This window comes from Panthera pardus, unplaced genomic scaffold (assembly GCF_024362965.1).
Source record: "Panthera pardus isolate Hobbes unplaced genomic scaffold, ASM2436296v1 HiC_scaffold_13, whole genome shotgun sequence".
In the NCBI taxonomy this organism is placed as follows: Eukaryota; Metazoa; Chordata; class Mammalia; order Carnivora; family Felidae; genus Panthera; species Panthera pardus.
Window position 1 is genome coordinate 192,654,330 of NW_026526688.1, and position 17,415 is coordinate 192,671,744.

General features: G+C 47.8%; 1 protein-coding gene across 1 annotated transcript in view; it reads left to right on the forward strand.

The window, feature by feature from the left end:
- The first annotated feature begins 459 nt into the window (after nucleotides 1-459).
- The window catches only part of PROM1 (prominin 1), a 134,190-nt gene continuing 117,234 nt past the window's right edge, over nucleotides 460-17,415 (forward strand). The window contains exons 1-2 of the mRNA XM_053901668.1: nucleotides 460-474; nucleotides 3,477-3,549. The gene's annotated coding sequence lies outside the window, so the exon portion shown is untranslated. The remainder of the gene's footprint in view (nucleotides 475-3,476; nucleotides 3,550-17,415) is intronic.

A 17,415-nucleotide genomic window follows, 5' to 3' on the forward strand; every position in this document is an offset into this window, starting at 1 on the left:
GGAAGGCGGGTCTTAAACTGGTGAGGAACTGCCACCTTCTTGTCTGTGGGCCCCTCTGTGGGGACGTGGGCTCCGGGGGTCGGAAGGAGGGGTACCAAGGGCTGAAGCATGGCAGCGGCTGCCCGGGAAGAGGCTGGGCCAGGCAGGGGTCAATGTGGATGGCCTCGAGGGTTCTGAAAGCAGTCATGTTGGTGGTAGTTGTCAGTTACTCTGTTTACGCCCCTTCGGTGCTCCAAAGACTCCCTATAAAGTCTTGCTAAACAACCCAGCCCCATCGCAGCTGGGCTGGGGCAAACTGAGGGAAAGTTCTGTGTTCAGGGTTGGGTCAGAGGGCGTAAAGAGGCAAGACCTTGGACATCAGGGGTGTGATGACACCAGAGGACCCCGGAGGGAAAGGGGAGTCTCAGAGGCAAGACTGACACGGCCCTCCCATGGTGAGAACCTCTCCCCTGCTACCTACCTTGCAGAATCAAGGTGAGAATTTGCTGAGGACACTGGTGGGGGAGGCGCCCTTCTCTGTGGGCTTCCTTTCCCGAGACTGGCATCCAGGCCTGTGTGCGGTGGCCACATGTGGGTCAGGGGTTCTTGTCAGGGGTTCTTGTCAGGGGTTCTTGTCAGGGCAGAGGGAGCCAGCAGGGGCCAGGAGAGCCTGTCCTGGAAAGCCCAAGCAGGGCCTTAAATTCAGGGAGAACCAAGCTCAGAGGGTCAGAACAGGATGAGGGTGAGTTAGAAAGCTTCATCTGTGCCTTCATACCTCTCTGGTCCCGTTTTCTAGCACTGCATTGAAATCACCCAGGCTCCTTACTGTTCCGTTAGCACATGAAGCAACTCCATATCCGGGCCTTTGCACATGCCCTACTTCTCCCCAAAACCTTTTGCCTGCAAGGACTCACTCAGGTCTCAGCTCGCGTATCACCTCAGAGAGACGCCCCTGACCACCCTTTGGAAAACAGCAACTCTTGTCTCTCCCTACACCTTCTTACTTCACAGCACTCCTTCCCTGAAATTATGCTCTACAAGATGTGTATTTGTTTGTCTGATTACCGTCTGTTTGCCCTGGTAGAATGTACTCTTGCCATGGAGGCAAGAACTGTATTTTTGCTCACCGGTGACTCCCAAGGGCCTCAGGGCCTGGCACATAGTCAACACTCGATAAATACTTGCTGAGTGAATGATCAAAGGTGATAAATGTCTACTGAGGGGCGCCTGAGGGGGTACAGTCGGTTGGGCATCCGGCCCTTTGATTTTGGCTCAGATCATGATCTCACGGTTTGTGAGATAGAGTCTCCCCCAGTCACGGCGTGGAGACTGCTTGGGATTCTCTCTCTCTCTGCCCCGCCCCCACTTGCGTGTGTGTGTGCTCGCTCTCTCTCTCTCTCTCTCTCAAAATAAATAAATAAACATTTTTTTAAAGAAATGTTTTCTAAAAACCAGTTTTCACAGGTCTGGAGTAATTAGGACACAAACAGGTCTCTGTCCTCCTCATGAGACAGTGAGATCCTCAAAGCTGCGGAACAGGGTGTTGGCATCTCTCATACTTTCCCTGTAAGTGCTCAGTTCATGTTTGCCTAATGGAAAAAAGTTGGGATTGTCCTCTGACAATTGGCTGGAGAAAAGAAAGTAGATTTAAATATGTACTGTGTGCTATGCGCTGTGCTAATAAATGCCATCACGTAGTTGATTTTCCAAAGTCCTTATTTCCAAAGCACAACCGTTTTACTGAATCTATTTTGCTATCTCTGTTTTATAAGTGAGGGTCAGGGAAGTTGTGTGAGCTGCCCTGAGTCACACAGCTAGTAAGATATAGAACCAGGGTTTAAAGTCAGACTTATTTATTAAAAGACAAAATGGCTTTGGGGAACCTGGGTGGCTCAGTCAGTTAAACGTCCAACTTCAGCTCAGTTCATGACCTTGTGGTTGGTGGGTTTGAGCCCCATGTTGGGCTCTGTGCTGACAACTCAGAGCCAGGAGCCTGCTTCGGATTCTCTGGCTCTCCCCTGCTAATGCCCTCTCTCTCTCTCTCTCTCTCTCTCTCAAACACAAATAAAGATGTAAAATTTTTGGGAAAAAAAAAGACAAGATGGTTTATATTCAGTTAAATTATTTTAGTCCTTATAAATTCATAGAATTCTAGAAGATGATGTAACTAGACACAAAGAAGCATGGGTTTGTACACCTGATTCTAAAAAAAATTTTTTTTTAACGTTTATTTATTTTTGAGACAGAGAGAGATAGAGCATGAACGGGGGAGGGTCAGAGAGAGAGGGAGACACAGAATCTGAAACAGGCTCCAGGCTCTGAGCAGTCAGCACAGAGCCCGACGCGGGGCTCGAACTCACATACCGTGAGATCGTGACCTGAGCCGAAGTCAGACGCTTAACCGACTGAGCCACCCAGGCGCCCCTGTACACCTGATTCTAACATGCCAAAAAGTAAATAAAAACAGTGTGTCCTTTTTCCACAAGGATGAAAATAACTTGGAATTGTCTTCTTTTTGTGTGAGGAGACTCTGAACTACACAGACACTTGCCCTAGATGAATCAAAGCAGTTGGCTTACAGTGAGGTCCCATAAATTGGTGATGCCTAATTCACAGTTTTCCAGAGGCCAGAACAGCCACTGTAGCTCACTCAGGGCTTAAAAAGGCAAGAGGGGTATTTATAGCAACAGTAACAGCTGATTGTGAGAATTTGGCAATTAAATTTATTCTAGGAAATCTTATAATTACTGAGTTCAGTAGCTATCACATGGGTTCATCAGCTGAAGCCCCTGTTTAAAACTGATATTTTTAAAATCCCCATTGAAGCTAAGAATAGAAAAATAAGAGAGTGGCCCTAAGTGGTATCATGGGGGCAAAGTTAGCTCACTGAATTTAGTTCAGTCCCTGAAGAAATAAATCTTTACAAGAGATTAAATGAAAAAAAAAAAGCTATCCATAAAAAAAGGTATTTTTCCAACTAACGCGCTCTGACGTTTATTGAAATTTATAAGAACATGACGATTGTCCTTTAAACCATTTCCATGAACTTCTTAAACTAAATACTTCCAGTGTGAAAGCTAATGCATTTTTTAACTTTCATGCTTTTTTCCAGAAGAGCGGATTTCCGAAATGTATCACCCACAAACTTGAACAGTAAAAAAATTTTAAGAACCCCAAAAAATCATAAAAGAAGGATGGAATGGAGATACTTTGATACATTGCAGTGATTTTTTTTCCTTCAGAGAACTCTTTCTTCTTTTAATGATTAAAAAAAAAAAAAAGAAAAAAGATTTTCTTTAATAGAAAATCTGGAAAAATTTTAAGAAGACTAGAAAAGAAAAAAGACTTTTGTCACACTGTTCCCTGAGACAATCATGGCTCATATGTTGGTATATTTCCTTTTGCTCTGCTCTGTTGTTTTTTTTTTTTTTTAAGCTAGGTTTTCATTGTTTCTGCGTTTGCTGTTGCTTATCTGACTCTTGTTTCTTCCTCAACAGTACTGGTGACCTGGGAAATGGAGGTCCCGGGGGCGGCAGGAGACTGAGTTTGCCATTCACACTATGACTGTAGGTGAGTTCTTTCTCATCTCCAGGCCAGATGTTTATACAGGTGGGTTTTGAGAAGCTAAAATTGCAACAAAGCCTCTCTCGACAGAAACTAGACAGAAACTCGTATGAAAGTTCGGTACCCATGTCCAAACCCCTTAGCCAGCTGGGAGCCTCAGAGGCAACACTCCTGAAATAGGTGATTTTAAAGGCCGCCCCTGGCAGCTTACAGCTCATGCCCCCGTATATTTATTTACACCCCCCATGAGTTCTGAGTAGGAAGCAAAGGAGGGGAGAGCCTTCCCGGGACACTGCCTGGGCCTCCCCACCACAGATGGCCATCTCTGTGAACCTTGCCGTTGGGGTGGGGCAGGGGACTTTCCCCTCGTGATCCCATGTCCACACTGCTGGGGTCACAGCCTATTTGTGTCAGGGGCAGAAGAAAAGAAGCCATCAGTCAAGGCTTAAGGAAGTGCTTTGTGTTTTCTGCGCCTGCAAAACACGCCCTGGCATGCATCTGATGCCGCCCAGGTGTGATGGCCTCAGCCAGGCTCTGACCCCACAGGTCCAGGACAATGAGTAGTTCTGAGCGGCCAGCCTCCACCCCCCCACCCCCCCCCCCCCCCGTCAGCCTCCATGTGTGGTAACTGTGGCACATCCCATTTCCTCTAGGGACACAGCCAAGCCGGCGTTGGGCAGCACAGAACGGACAGGGCAGTCGGGGATGGAGCCTAGTGCTGGCAGGCAGAAAGAGGATCCAGGGGCAACTGGGGGCCCAGGGGTAAATGGTGCCCTGGGAAGGACTTCTAACTGGGGGTCTGGAAGGAGAGGGAATGGGGTAGAAAGAAAGAAGGAAGCTGCCACTAGCTAAGTCCTTGTTGCTCCCAGTACTACATATACAGCAATTCTGTTATTCGAGCTTCTCAGTGACCCCGCGAGATCAGTCGTGCTCAGCCATTTACTCACAAATATCATGGGCTGGTAGCTCTGTGTCAGACCCTGGGGAGAAGGCAGCAAGAAGACACTAAGCCCCCCACCTTGTGGAGCTTGCCCTCTAACGGGGCGGGGGGGGGGGGACACAAGATAGAATTGCGCGCACAAGTACAGGAGATGACAGGTGAAAGTGTCCCAAAGAAAACCTGAGCTACCTCAAGGGACAGCAAGGGGTGTCGTCAGTGAAGGTCTCAGAACCATGTGGGTGTCTGGGGCTGAGACCCTAGGCAGAGAACACAGTCCATGCACAGCCCAGAGGGGAAGAGCTCCCTGCATGCCTGGGGCAGGAGGGAAGACTGGGGGAGGTGGTCGAGGATTATAGACAATAGGTCTAGGTCCCACTGGGCACTTCGGATGTGGTTCTGAGCACAGGTTGGGATGGGGACCCCCGGGGACGCTTGACCAGAGGAGTGATGGGATCTGGCTTCCACTGTGAAAGCTTCACTCTGGCCCTACTGTGGGGAATTAGCCCATAAGTGGGCAAGAGAGAGAGCAGAAGGGGCAAGTTATGACCCGCATTTCCAGATGAAGATTCAGAGGCTCAGGAACGTCTCAAAAATCTGATGGCACCATGACCGTCTAGAATCTTTGAGTGACTTCCCTTTGCCTTTATAATAGAGCTCATGTATGCAGATGAGATCCCACATGGTCTGCCTCAGCCTCCCTCCCCAGCTCCCTCACGGCCATCATCTTTGGACTTGTCTCTTTGATTCCTCAAGAGGCCCAAGTTCAGGTATTTCCCTGGACTTTTTTTAAATCTTTCCTGGTACCTGCAGTGCCCTCCTCCCACTTGCTCACCTGGCTAAGTCCTGCTCATCCTCTGAACCCTTAACCACAGCTGATCCTCTCTCCACAGACCAAGCCACGTGGGCTGGGTACCTCGGCAGGGTCCCCTCCACTTTGGCTGCAGTCCTCACCTTTGAGAGCCCCACTCTTTGTTGGTCTCCCCTCTGGGCTCCAGAACACCCAAGTGCAGGCTAGCTTCTCTCTTGTTCACCCATCAGCACTTAAGCCAGGCACACGACCTGGCACCTAGTGTGGACACTTGCTAATTAATACTCTGAGAGTTGAATAGAAAACTTGCCCAAGATCACACAGCTAAAAAGCAGGAAGATCAGGGTTCAAATTTCTCTCCAACTTCCTGTGGCTTCAGAACTTGAACTCAAGTCTTGACTTTTTTAGCGCCAGCTCCTGATGGCTCATGAAAGAGCCATTTCATTTTTCTGGCCCTCGATTTTCCAACGTTACAAAGAGAGCATCAGACATTGAGTGTCTTTCCGACTTCATGCCCTTCTGGTGTTCCCCAGATTCATCTGACCACAAGAAGCTCCCGGGCACTGGGCACTTCTTACGAACACGGATTCCTGGTCTCACACCAGCCGACAGAATCACGACTCCAAGATCGCCTTGGAATCCTGGTTCTGTGTGTTCGTCAGTTTAATCAAGAGCCCTAAGTGATTCTTATCACCACGTAAGTCTTGGAAACACATTTCACTGAGACTCTTTCTCAGAGAAGTCCCCAAAAAAGAAAGGTCAAAGAGGACATAAAAACACGATCACAGTGACTATTTCAACTCTAATAACAGTTCCTTCTCAAATATCTCCTCTCTTTTATAAAAAGAAGCTGCAACTGAAGCCTGATATTTATTTATGTGAATTATTTTGGGGGCCTAACAGAAGGTTCCTGAATTTCCACTGAGAGTGTAATTTCCTGGACAACCTTAAATAGCACTTCTTTGATGAGCTTTGGCCAAGTCTGAATGACTCAAAAGGAACACAAGCAAAGGGGAAGCTCTCAACGGCCCAGCTCATCTGAAAATACACAGCGGGTAGGTGGTAGAGATAGAACCAGACCCAGCGCTCTGCACCCCTGGCCAGTATTTTCCCTTCTGAACCACAAGACTGTGCCAGGGCAACGTGGGCTCTTCACAGAAAACTGTGATGTTCACACTTCAGGGCAACAGGTGCCCCATAGACATCAGTGATGACAAACCACAAGGACAGCGCACGGCACATAGGATGCACAAGATAGATAGGGGCTCACTGATTGACCAACCCCACCCTCTTATCAATCCTGACCTGGAAACAGGGTACTTTCCAGACTATTTCATTCTCTGCCTCGTTGGAGTATATCTATGGAATACTTAAGACGGGTTCCCACTAGTCTAACAGATATAGGCCTGATGACGAAAAAAATAATCAGTGCATGATCAAGGGAGGCAGCCTGAATTTTACTCTGCCATTTCCTTACCTCTCAGAACCTCGGTCTCCTCATCTGGAAGATGGGCATGATGCCAAAATCATTGCGTTATTAGTGAAGACTAGGTGAGATGCTGCATAGGGCCTGCACAGCATCGGTCAGCATTGGCTACATGAAAGGACAAATGAGTGGGGGTGGGGAAGTGGCTTGTTCTGCTCTGGATTTGGAATTTGTTCCCCTTCCGCCCAGACTCTTGCTCTCTGTAACAAGTGTGTGGCATCTGTAGCTGGGCCTTTCCTGAATGAAATCTGGGGCTGGGGGGAGAGTGTAAATCCAAACACACTAGGCAGAAAATGAATGGCAATTAAAGAAGCCCCCACAGGACCCATCATCTTCCACTGAGTGTGGTATATTTGCATTTTCTTAGTTAAGAGGAAGTTTGGCTAGCATCACAGTAACTTAAGCCTTCTTAGGGTCTTTATTTATTTGTCAGTCATGATCACGGTGGCAGAGGGAAGCCAGTGCGGGGCTAGACTGATGCTCCGCTCTTGTTCCTGGGCCGTGCATGGCTTCTATTTTCAAGGTCAACTCATGGTCCAAGATGGCTGCTGGATTCCAGCCATCAGTGCAAATGCTGGCCAGCAGGTAGAAGGAAGAAATGAAAGAGGCATCTTCTCCCTCTGTGATGGTTAACCTTATGTGTCAACCTGACTGGCTGCAGGTGCCCAGATTAAACTGTTTCTGGGTGTGTCTGTGAGAATGTTTCCAGATGAGATTAGTCTTTGAATCAGTGGACTCAGTAAAGGAAGCTGCCTTCCCCATGTGGTGGGCCATTGGCCAATCTGTTGAGGGCTTGAATAGAACAAAAAGGTTTTTTTTTTTTCCTGCTTGAGCTGGGACATTTCATTTCATCTTCTCCTGCCCTGGGAGAATCTCCTGGACTGGGATTTGTGTCATTGGTCCTCCTTGTTCTCAGGCCTCCGGACTCAGCCCGAGTTCACCACTGGTTTTTCTGGGGCTACAGCTTGCACGTGGTGGACTGTGGGACTTCACGGCCTCCAAACCACGTGAGCCAGCTCGTGCTAATACCTCTTAGACATCCTATTCATTCTGTTTCTCTGGAAAATCCTGAGTAACACAGCCTCTGAGGACCCTTTCCCAAGATTTCACACACCACTACTGCATAATTCCGTTCGATCAGAATTAGTCATATGGGCATGCCAGCTCCAAGGAGGGCTGCGAAACATATCTTTCCTCAAGGAGGCCATGTATGCTGCTTAGTTCGAGATCGAGATCTCCGGGTGGAAGAAGGAGGGGAAGTGGAAATTGATGGAGGCAGAGCAGTCTGGGCTGCATCCTCATTATTTGCATACTGCTTGAATACTCATCAAGGCCAGGGCTTTTCTTAGGCCCACCTTTTTTAAATGTTGAATTGAGGCTGAGAGAATAGAATGCTTTTTCTTAAGTGGGAATTGTATTCAGTAACCTAATATGTGTAACTGACATCTGGGCATTTGCTGTCCTTGAAACAGGCCTTGGGAGTCTGGGGGACGTCCAGGCAAAGTCTAGGGCTCCATGTATCATAGGCAGAAAGCCACACTCTCAGACCGGAAGTCCTTAGAGACAAGGCTTTTGGTAACGAAGGCATAAATAGACTTTTATCGAGTGCTAACTTTGTAAGACACACATCCCTGTCATGCTGTTTTGCGGAGCAGAACCGAGGCTCTGAGAGGGCAAATCCCTTGTGCCAGGTCACAGAGCCAGCGGGCCCCAGACGAATACACCTTTCCATCCCCAAGCTGCCCCCTCATTCCATGATGAAGGGGCCCAGTGTGGTCTTTCCCCATATTCTGCTGTCTGTCCCCTATAGGATTCCTCAGCCGAGGAACCCAGACTCTCTGTAGTCACCTTCTAGTAATTCTCTAGCTCTCGCCTCCTGACTCCTGCTGCTTCTGTGCCAGCACCAGGGCCACGTGAGCGGGGAGTCCATGGAAAGCAGAGCTGGGGGGGAGATCCGAGCGATGCTTTGCAGGACGAGGAGGGCAGGGCACTACAAGGAAGGTCTGCGGGCAGACCCTTGCTGGGCAATGTTCCAGCATCCCTCAGGAGACAATCACCACACAGGGCATTTTGGAGGCAGATGTATAAGTGGGTATTGTGCCTAGAACGCCAGGGCGTGTTCAGGCAGGCCTAAAGAGGCAGGAAGTTCCAAGTTTATTTGGGTTACAATGGGGAAACTCCAGGCCCAGCTCTCAGTGATGGATGGGCCAGAGTTTGAGGACCAGGGGCCAGGTGTTTTCTGGGAGTCCTGTGGCCTTATTTACTCTATCCTGAGCAACTAGGGTGCCCGGAGCCAGGAGCCCCACGGGGGAGAACCATGTCCCGGGTTGTCCTTATTAACAGGAATGGTTCTGCGGCAATGGGGGCCTCCACAGCTTCCACTTGACTCTGAAGTCAGAGGCCCAGGGATTCCTTAAACTACATCTGGGAAACAAGAGTAGCTGAGCCCAAGCTCAGCACTGACCTTGAGAAGAGGGAGGGCGTGCTTGATGTGTTTCAAGTCTTCCTTTCTTTCTCTGGCCTGAAAAGATGGAGGCACATGTGTCCCAGGCAAAGCGGTGGTTCTGAGTCTGAGAGCCCCGAGATTTAATCACTCACCCCTCCGGTGATCAGCACTGTGACCTTGGAGAAGATACCAGCTAACACACGGCAGATTCGCAGTAAATATTTGCCGAGTAATACTATATGTCAGCCCTGTGCAAGTTCTTTGTCACCAAAACCTCACAATCTGACGCCATATAAGGTGCTAGTCTTAGCTACGACTTACAGACCAGGAAACTGTAGCACCGAGGGGGTTCCACAGGGTGTCCAGCAGACGTGGGCGGTAAATACCCAGCAGTTGGCCTCCAGAATGTCAGCACTGAACCCTTCTGATGGAAAAAGCCGAATGAGCAGTCTCTGGGAGTCTCAGTGTCCTCTTGTGCGGGTGGCTGCTGCGGTTGGGGGCATTTGCAGTGCTGGGACAGGATGAGTGCGGGCTGGCCAGTGAGGTGGTGGGAATGTCCCTGGGAGGCAGTGGCTGGAGGGTCAAGGCCTCCCCAGGAGGTAACTCAGACTTGGGATGGGGAGCCACGGGAGACAAGGTGGGCGGAGCGGTAGTCCCAGACAAGGATTGGACTGCCAGCTCTGTGGTCTTCTTCTTTGTTCCGTCCTGCCCAGTATCCTGTGGCCTCAGGCTTGCATCTCCAGAGAGGGGATTGAGAGGTAGAAACAAAAGGAACATTTCCCCCAATTGTCTTCAGGAGAAAGATACACAGTGCTAGCCTGGGGCCCCTTTCACAGAGGGTTCAGAGGGTTACATCAAGAAGAGAGGTGCCCCCAAGTCTCTGGATACCTTAAAGCTTGTAAGCAACCCTCACGGGCCCCAGGAAGTGACAGGGTGAGGCTGGCAATTCTTAGCCCACCTAGTCTCCCTGGAGGGCAGGAAGGGAGGGATGCCAACCACCACGTGCTGGGCCCCAACCATGGCCAGACCTTGCAGGGGAGCCGGGGACACACGATGGGGTGTCATGAGCACCCGATGAGATCACAGGGAGAAAGTCTGAACCTGAGCAATTTGGGGGAAATTAACTCAGGTTCATGGCTGTAGCCCTTTCGCCGAGGGTCTCCCCAGGGAGACAGAGGTGCTCCCCAGGTGTCTGAATGCCTTGGGTGCTCATGCTGAACAGAAGGAGAAAGAGGGAGAGGCAGAGCTTGCAAAGCTGGGGTGGAGGGTGGAGAAAGCAGAGGAGTGGCAGAGTACCCCAAGAACACCACAGAGGTGCAGACACCCAGAGGAGGCCCACAGGAAGTATCTATGGGCGTCACTGCGTCCTTTCATAAAACCCTTGTAGTAACTGTGAAATAAGCATCGTTATTCCCATTTTGTCCACAGTCAAACGAATTCTGAGAGATCGAAGACATGCCAAAACCACACCAAAGGCCGTACACGTAGTCTGTTCGGTCAAAGCCCACAGTTTTCCTCCCATGCCTACTTCCCGTTTTCACCTAGAACTGATCCTGCAGGGAACAGGCTCGTCATATCAAAGGGTTTCTGGAGCCCGTGTCACAGAGCAGTGGCTCCCAGAGCGCACGTTTACTCAAAACGTCTTTGAAACACCACGATCAAAGTCACCTCTAGTGTAGGGTGCTCTGAGGGGTGTCCAGAAACCTGGACCAGAATACAAGCTGGTTCAAACAGACATGTATATAGGAAGCTCAGAATAAGCTCTTATATGCCTCTTAATGGTATCCACAGTCACACTGAGGGTCACCATGGGATTCCTGGCTTAAGTTTAAAACTCAGGATTGGGGGATGCCTGGGTGTCCTTGTTGGTTAAGTGTCTGACTTAGTTTTGGCTCAGGTCATGATCTCTTGTTCGTGAATTCGAGCCCCACATCGGGTTCTGCACTGACAGCAAAGGGCCTGCTTGGGATTCTCTCTCTCCCTCTCCCCCAGCCCACGCTCTCTCTCTCTCTCTCTCTCTCTTTCTCTCTCTCTCAAAATCAATCAATAAATAAGTAAACATTTTTGTAAATTTTTTAACATTTATTTATTTTTGAGAGACAGAGAGAGGCAGAGCATGAGCAGGGGAGGGAGAGAGAGAGAGAGAGAGAGAGATACAGAATCCGAAGCAGGCGCCAGGCTCTGAGCTGTCAGCACAGATCCCGACATGGGGCTCAAACTCACAAACTGTGAGACCATGACCTGAGCTGAAGTCGGACGCTCAACCGACTGAGCCACCCAGGTGCCCCATAAGTAAACATTTTTTTAAAGATTCCTTTAAAAAAATAAAATAAAATAAAACTCAGGATGGACCGAGGAAGCTGCCAAGCAGCAAGACAGCGAGTCTATTAACTAATTTAACAGTTGTTTCCTAAATTAAAATATTAAGCTCCCTACAAATCACAAACTGGCTCAGACACAGTGCTGGACTTGGGGAGAACAATGAATCACGAAGTGTTTGACTGTGGGAAGAACCTCAGAGACTCTGCACCTGGATGAGGAAACAGAGGGCCCCCAGCACTAGGTACTTCTCTAAGTCCGACGGACCATCAGGTCCAGAACTCCCAGCTCTTGACCCCAGTTAGCATGTAGCTTTGGTCCGTAAGCCCAGGGCAAAAGAAATTTCTACCCAAATTAAAATCTGGACATGGCTTCAGAAATACTGCCCCCTCACCTCCGTGGTCAATTACTTCATTCAGTATGACTTTCTCCGTAGTTCTTAACACCGTCTGAAATGGTCCACTTGGTTGATTTGTGTACAGATTTTTCTGTGTATCTCAGAAGCTAGACAGTAACCTTTGACCCTTTTCTGTTGTGGTTCCTGCCATGTCTTTGGGGCAATGCCTGGCACATATAGAAGGCACTCAATAAATATTTGTAGGAGAAAGGGTGGAAGGGGAAAGGAAAGAGAAGGAAGAAGGAAAGGAATTTAGCACCTGTTAGGTGCCAAGCACTCTCTATATTGAATTTTCTTTGTGTATGTATTAGTTTACAATATTTTTATTTTTAAAAATACCTTTATTTTTAAAATACCTGGAGGAATGTCTAAGCACTGGCAGGCCCATTTCCAATGAGGACGCTTAGGTTGGAGAGGTGAAATGATTAGTCTAAAGGGACTCAGCCAGCATGTAGCAAAGCACATCTGAAGCCAGGTTAGGGTGTTTATACTAAACACTTTCAATAGAAGCATATTTATTGAGCTCCTACTCTCTGCCAGGCACAGTTTTAGGCTCATGGGATATTTGAGTGAACAAAGCTTACAGAGCTTACAGGTCATGGAAACCTATAACTTCGGGGATGTGTAACAGAGGAAGGGACAGCAGGCCTTGATGCGGCATCTGAAGGACATTGGCCTTCCAAGCCCACCTTCCTGGGTTGGGCTCCGCACTGGCTGTCTCAGGCTTCACCTTGAGAAGCAGAAAGCTGGAGCCCTGGAGGATGATGGCGGAGGTGTCCTGGAGCCTCTTCCCTGCATCTAATTTCCTGCTTGGGGAGGGGAGGAAGTGGGGCAGGGCATGGAGTTTCTAACTGTGACCTAAGTGTAAATGAAAGTTTATTGTGTAGACCCAAGATGTTGAGGCCTGCAGACATTTGCTACACATAATAATTGCACTTTTTTTTTTAATCAGCACTTGGAAGGAGAAAGGCAGCACAAGATGTTAGATCTAATGGATTCTTCCAAAGGCCAGAGCCTTCAACTTATAGGAAAAGGCTGGATTCCTTAATAGGACACCGAGGCTCTCACGAACCAGTCCCTGAGCACCCCCCAACCCAGGCAGTCTCCTGACAGGCTCATCTGTCTGCACGCCGCACAGTTTTCTCCTCCCCAGTCCTCCTTCCGGGCTTACCTTCCTGAAACTAACATAACACCATTACCCCTCTACTTTACAACCTCACATGGATCCCCCCCGTTGCCTTCACATGGTCCAAATCCCTTGGTATGGCAATCTGACGACCCCTTCCATTCTCCTGCTCTAGATTTCTCTCTCCTTATTCATTTTCTCCAACACTATGTTCCAGGCACATTACAATCCAGCCTCACGATATCATTGGCTGAGTCTGAACACACCTGGGTAGGTTATTCTTCTGCTCAGAATGTCTTCCTTGTTCTCCACCTGATGAACATCTCATTCCAAAGGATTAGCTTAAGCACCAGAGCCCATGGTCAGAAACTTTTCCTGACCCACTCAGGGCTGAACTCAGTATTCATTGCTATCTTTATGCCCATATTTACCTCATCCTCTCCCTCTGTCGGGCCACCTAGAATTCAGAGTGCCCTGTATTTGTTTCCCCCACAAGATGGTGACATTTTTGAGGGCTGGACTTTGTGTTAATCATCTCTGCATGTGTACAGCCTAGTATAATGGGGTGCAGAGCAGAACCCTAAAGAATTTTTTTAGTGAATGAAGGGAAATGTATGGGTGAACTCTGGTCTTGACCAGTATTGCATAGAGCCATGTGAAGGCTGGCACAAAATATAAGGAGGTGCCCCCAGAGCTCATTAATTAGGATAAATAATATTTTAATGCAATATTTTCTAGAACTCCAATATCTATGCCCCAACTCCATGATGAAAAAAATCAGTATGTTAAGAAAAGATGGGATCTGATCCTGCACCTTAGGAGACATTCACCTCCCCTGAGTCCTGGCCTAAACAATTTGCTCAGAGGGAATGACTGCCAACATATGTGCTCAGTGGCTGAGTTAGCAACTGCCACCGTGAGACTGGAGAGAAGGACGTGGGTTAGAAAGTAAGGTGAAGGCGAAGCAGATAGTGGAGGTGGTGTATTCATCCATCAGACATCAGCAGGAAGCAATCCTGGCCAATCTTAGCCAGAGAAGGAATGTACTGGCAATGTATTGGGTGATTCCTGGCCTTGTCAGGAGGCTGGAGAGCAGAATCAGAACCAAGGACAGTGGGGACGGCCTGGTTAGGATGTGGCTGTTGGCACCTGCTACCCACCCGCACCACCATCACTGCTACCCTCTGTTGGTCTGATTGGCCCTATTTGCCATCTCACACATCCAAGAGTCAAAGTCACAGGCAAGAGTAGCCAACTGACCAGGCCTGGATAAGACAATGCCTTGGGTGCATGACAGGTCAATGGGAGGAAAATCTTTTGGCTTTTGTGGTGGGAGATGTTGGACTGTAGCCCACGACTACCCCCACGGAGGGATGTCTGTTTCAGCTAGAAAAGAAATTGAGTGTTGGACAACTCTACAAATGGCAAATACTAAATATAGCTAAGGTTGAATTTCTCCCGAGAGATTGCATAGAGCCATTAATTAAGATAGAAAACTCTGGCAAAGGGAAAAATACTAAATTGGTTTTACTTTCAGATTTGTGTTCTGGTTCTACTTCACACATAGGTGAGGGCCAGTAGGACACATTTGGATTCTTTTCCATGGTGGTGAAAAGCTGTGGGGATGCGTGGCCCTCTTACACCTTCTAGTACGGTTTTAGTGAGCAGCTGCCTTCTTGCAGTGGGGATTAGGAGTGGGGCATCAGAGCCATCCTATGATCTGTAGCTCCCGTGTCTTTTTGATATCACTTTATCCAGTTAATCCAACCAGCCACAGACCCATGGGATGGGAAAAAGCAAGGTAGAGTAAAGAAGGATCATTGTTCTGCCCTAGATACAATCGGGGGTGGAGTGGTCAGGAGGAAAGGACCAGCTCTCCTCGGAACTCTCCGATGTGCAGATCTCCTTTAATGCTCTCAAACCCCAGTGGTACTACCTGTGTTAACTCCACTTTTCAGGTGCGGTAAACCAAGGCTCACAGGAGTTAGGTGATCCGTCCGAGGCAACACATGGACTTAGTGTGCCAGAGCCAGACTCAAACCCAGCCTGGTCTATTCCACGGTCCACTATTCCAGAATCCATGTCACTCCCTGGTTCATAACCAAGGGTGAGCAATTTGCATCCATCACTGCCCCTTATTTATTAAACTTCCCAGGCATTTGCCATATTCCCTCCATAAGAACTAATGTGTCAAAAGTAGCCAAGATGAGACAGATCTCTCTCCTAGCCTGCTGGCTGCACTTTCACCCCACATTCAACTCAGCCCCGGCAGCCATCGCATTCTCACTGAAGTTCATGGACGGGCCCCAGGGCCCCTTCCCATTGCCCAATATTCCAGCCATTGACTTTTTTTTTTTTTACCTTATTATAGTGGAAAATTTCAAACTGGCATGAAACAGAACCCCTGATACCTATTACTGAGCTTCAGAAATTTTACTGACTTAAATTCTACTTCAGTGCACGCTTCCAAAGTTCATTAGTGTTCCCTGAATCACTAGGTCTCCTTACCGGGGGACTTTTCCTTAGGATTCAAGCTTAATTTTACTTTTCTGGTTGCCTCCAGCTCCCACTTCTTCAAATGAGATGCCTCGAAAAGCAGTAAACCCTCTTTTTGGTCTTATGCATCTTAGCACTTTTAGACAGCGTTAAGTGGCTTCTGAAATGTTTTGCAGAATGACCCCCATGCAGATATTTCTTTCCGCACGTCTGTAATTCTGTCTTTTGTCCCAGTTAAGCTCTCAAATCCCCTAACCCCAGCTCAGTTTTTTCCAAGGCCCTGCTTCCCCAGGCTTATCATCATTGTTTTGTTGTATTCCAACAGATTCCAGGATTTTGTTGTTGTTCCTCTTACACCTTCTTTTTACATTATCTTTCTATCACCACTGTTATTTGCCGTGTGATGGAGTTTAATTACGTAACTACAGTATTTGGGCAGCCGGGTCCAAGCAAATTGCTTCTCATTGGGATGGGGTTGAAGTCACCTCTGTGTCCCTACATTCCAACCTGTCCCTTGGCTGGCACAGGTTAGATGTTTATTTAAAGCTCACTGAGAAAATGTCTTTATTTTGGCCCTAGGTCTGAAAGCTGCCATCTGTATTTTTGTGGTAAGAGCTTCCAACTGGGAGAGGGAAGGTGGGAATTTGAAATGAATCATCCCACCTGTAAGTATTTGTTCATGTCTGTTTTCTCTCCTATACTATACACTTGATGAGGGCAGGGACTGTCTGCTCTCATGTCCCCGCTACCTAGCACCATGCTGGCGCATCGTGTTCAATAGACTTTTGTTTAATTTGCTCGGACAATACCTGCTTCCTATGATTATCATAAATATTAAATGAGATATTGAGAGTAATCGTTACTTTGATAAACGGTAACTGTTACTCTTATTATGAAACCAATAAAACGCAGTCTTGGTTGGTGTGTCTTGATTCCTGGGAAGATAGGGGTAATAATACCCCCTTAGGAGAAGTTCATTAGATAAGGGAATGAATGGAAAGTCCTTTGCTCAGTGCTTGATAGATAGTACTTAGTTAATAAGTGACAACGAGTACACAAACTGGATATGCATTTTCTACCTTTCAGCACCGTCTTGCAGTTACTATATTTATTTGTCTTCTCATGATGGGGTAATAGTTTCACCTGTTCCTCATGTTTTTCCCTAAGATTTATTGAAGCCCTGTAATGTGCCAGGCCCTTTCTCATTAAGTCATGGCTAATATCATTTACAGTCCGATTCCCTTTTTTTGGATGCTTCTCTGCTCCAAGTTATAAGTAAAATGTTGAGTTTCTCCAAGCTAGGTTATACTCAGAACAAGCACCCAGTACCCAGCCCCCAGCGTGGGACATTTCTGAATGTCTCCAGGAGGAATACAAGTAGGCCAACTGCTTTCCTGAAATATCTCACATTGCAACTCCTCCAGGGCAGGTGTAGAGGTGATGTGAAGTCAACACGGGAGCTGGTTCTGCAGGGCCAGGTAGATAATATGAGTGGTTAAGTGACCTGGGTGCCGAATATGCTTCCGTTTATGTCCCACATCCTTAGCATTTGCCAAATCTGCTACCAGGAGTCCCTCTTTAATGTACCTGATAAAATTCTGTCCAAACTCAATACTTTTTCCTATGCCTTAAAAAAAAACTCGAACTCTAAGTGCTGAATACTTGTGGGTGTCACAGCTGGGAGAAGGGTGTTACTTTTACCTGGTGGGCAGAAGTCAGACATCCCGTCAAACGTCCTGCACACCCAGGACCAACCGTGACAAAGAATTAGCCAGTTCAAAATGTTGAGAGAAACGAAGTTAAAAAAAACCCTCATCTAGAACAATTTTCTCACTTTGTAATTTTTCCTCCTTC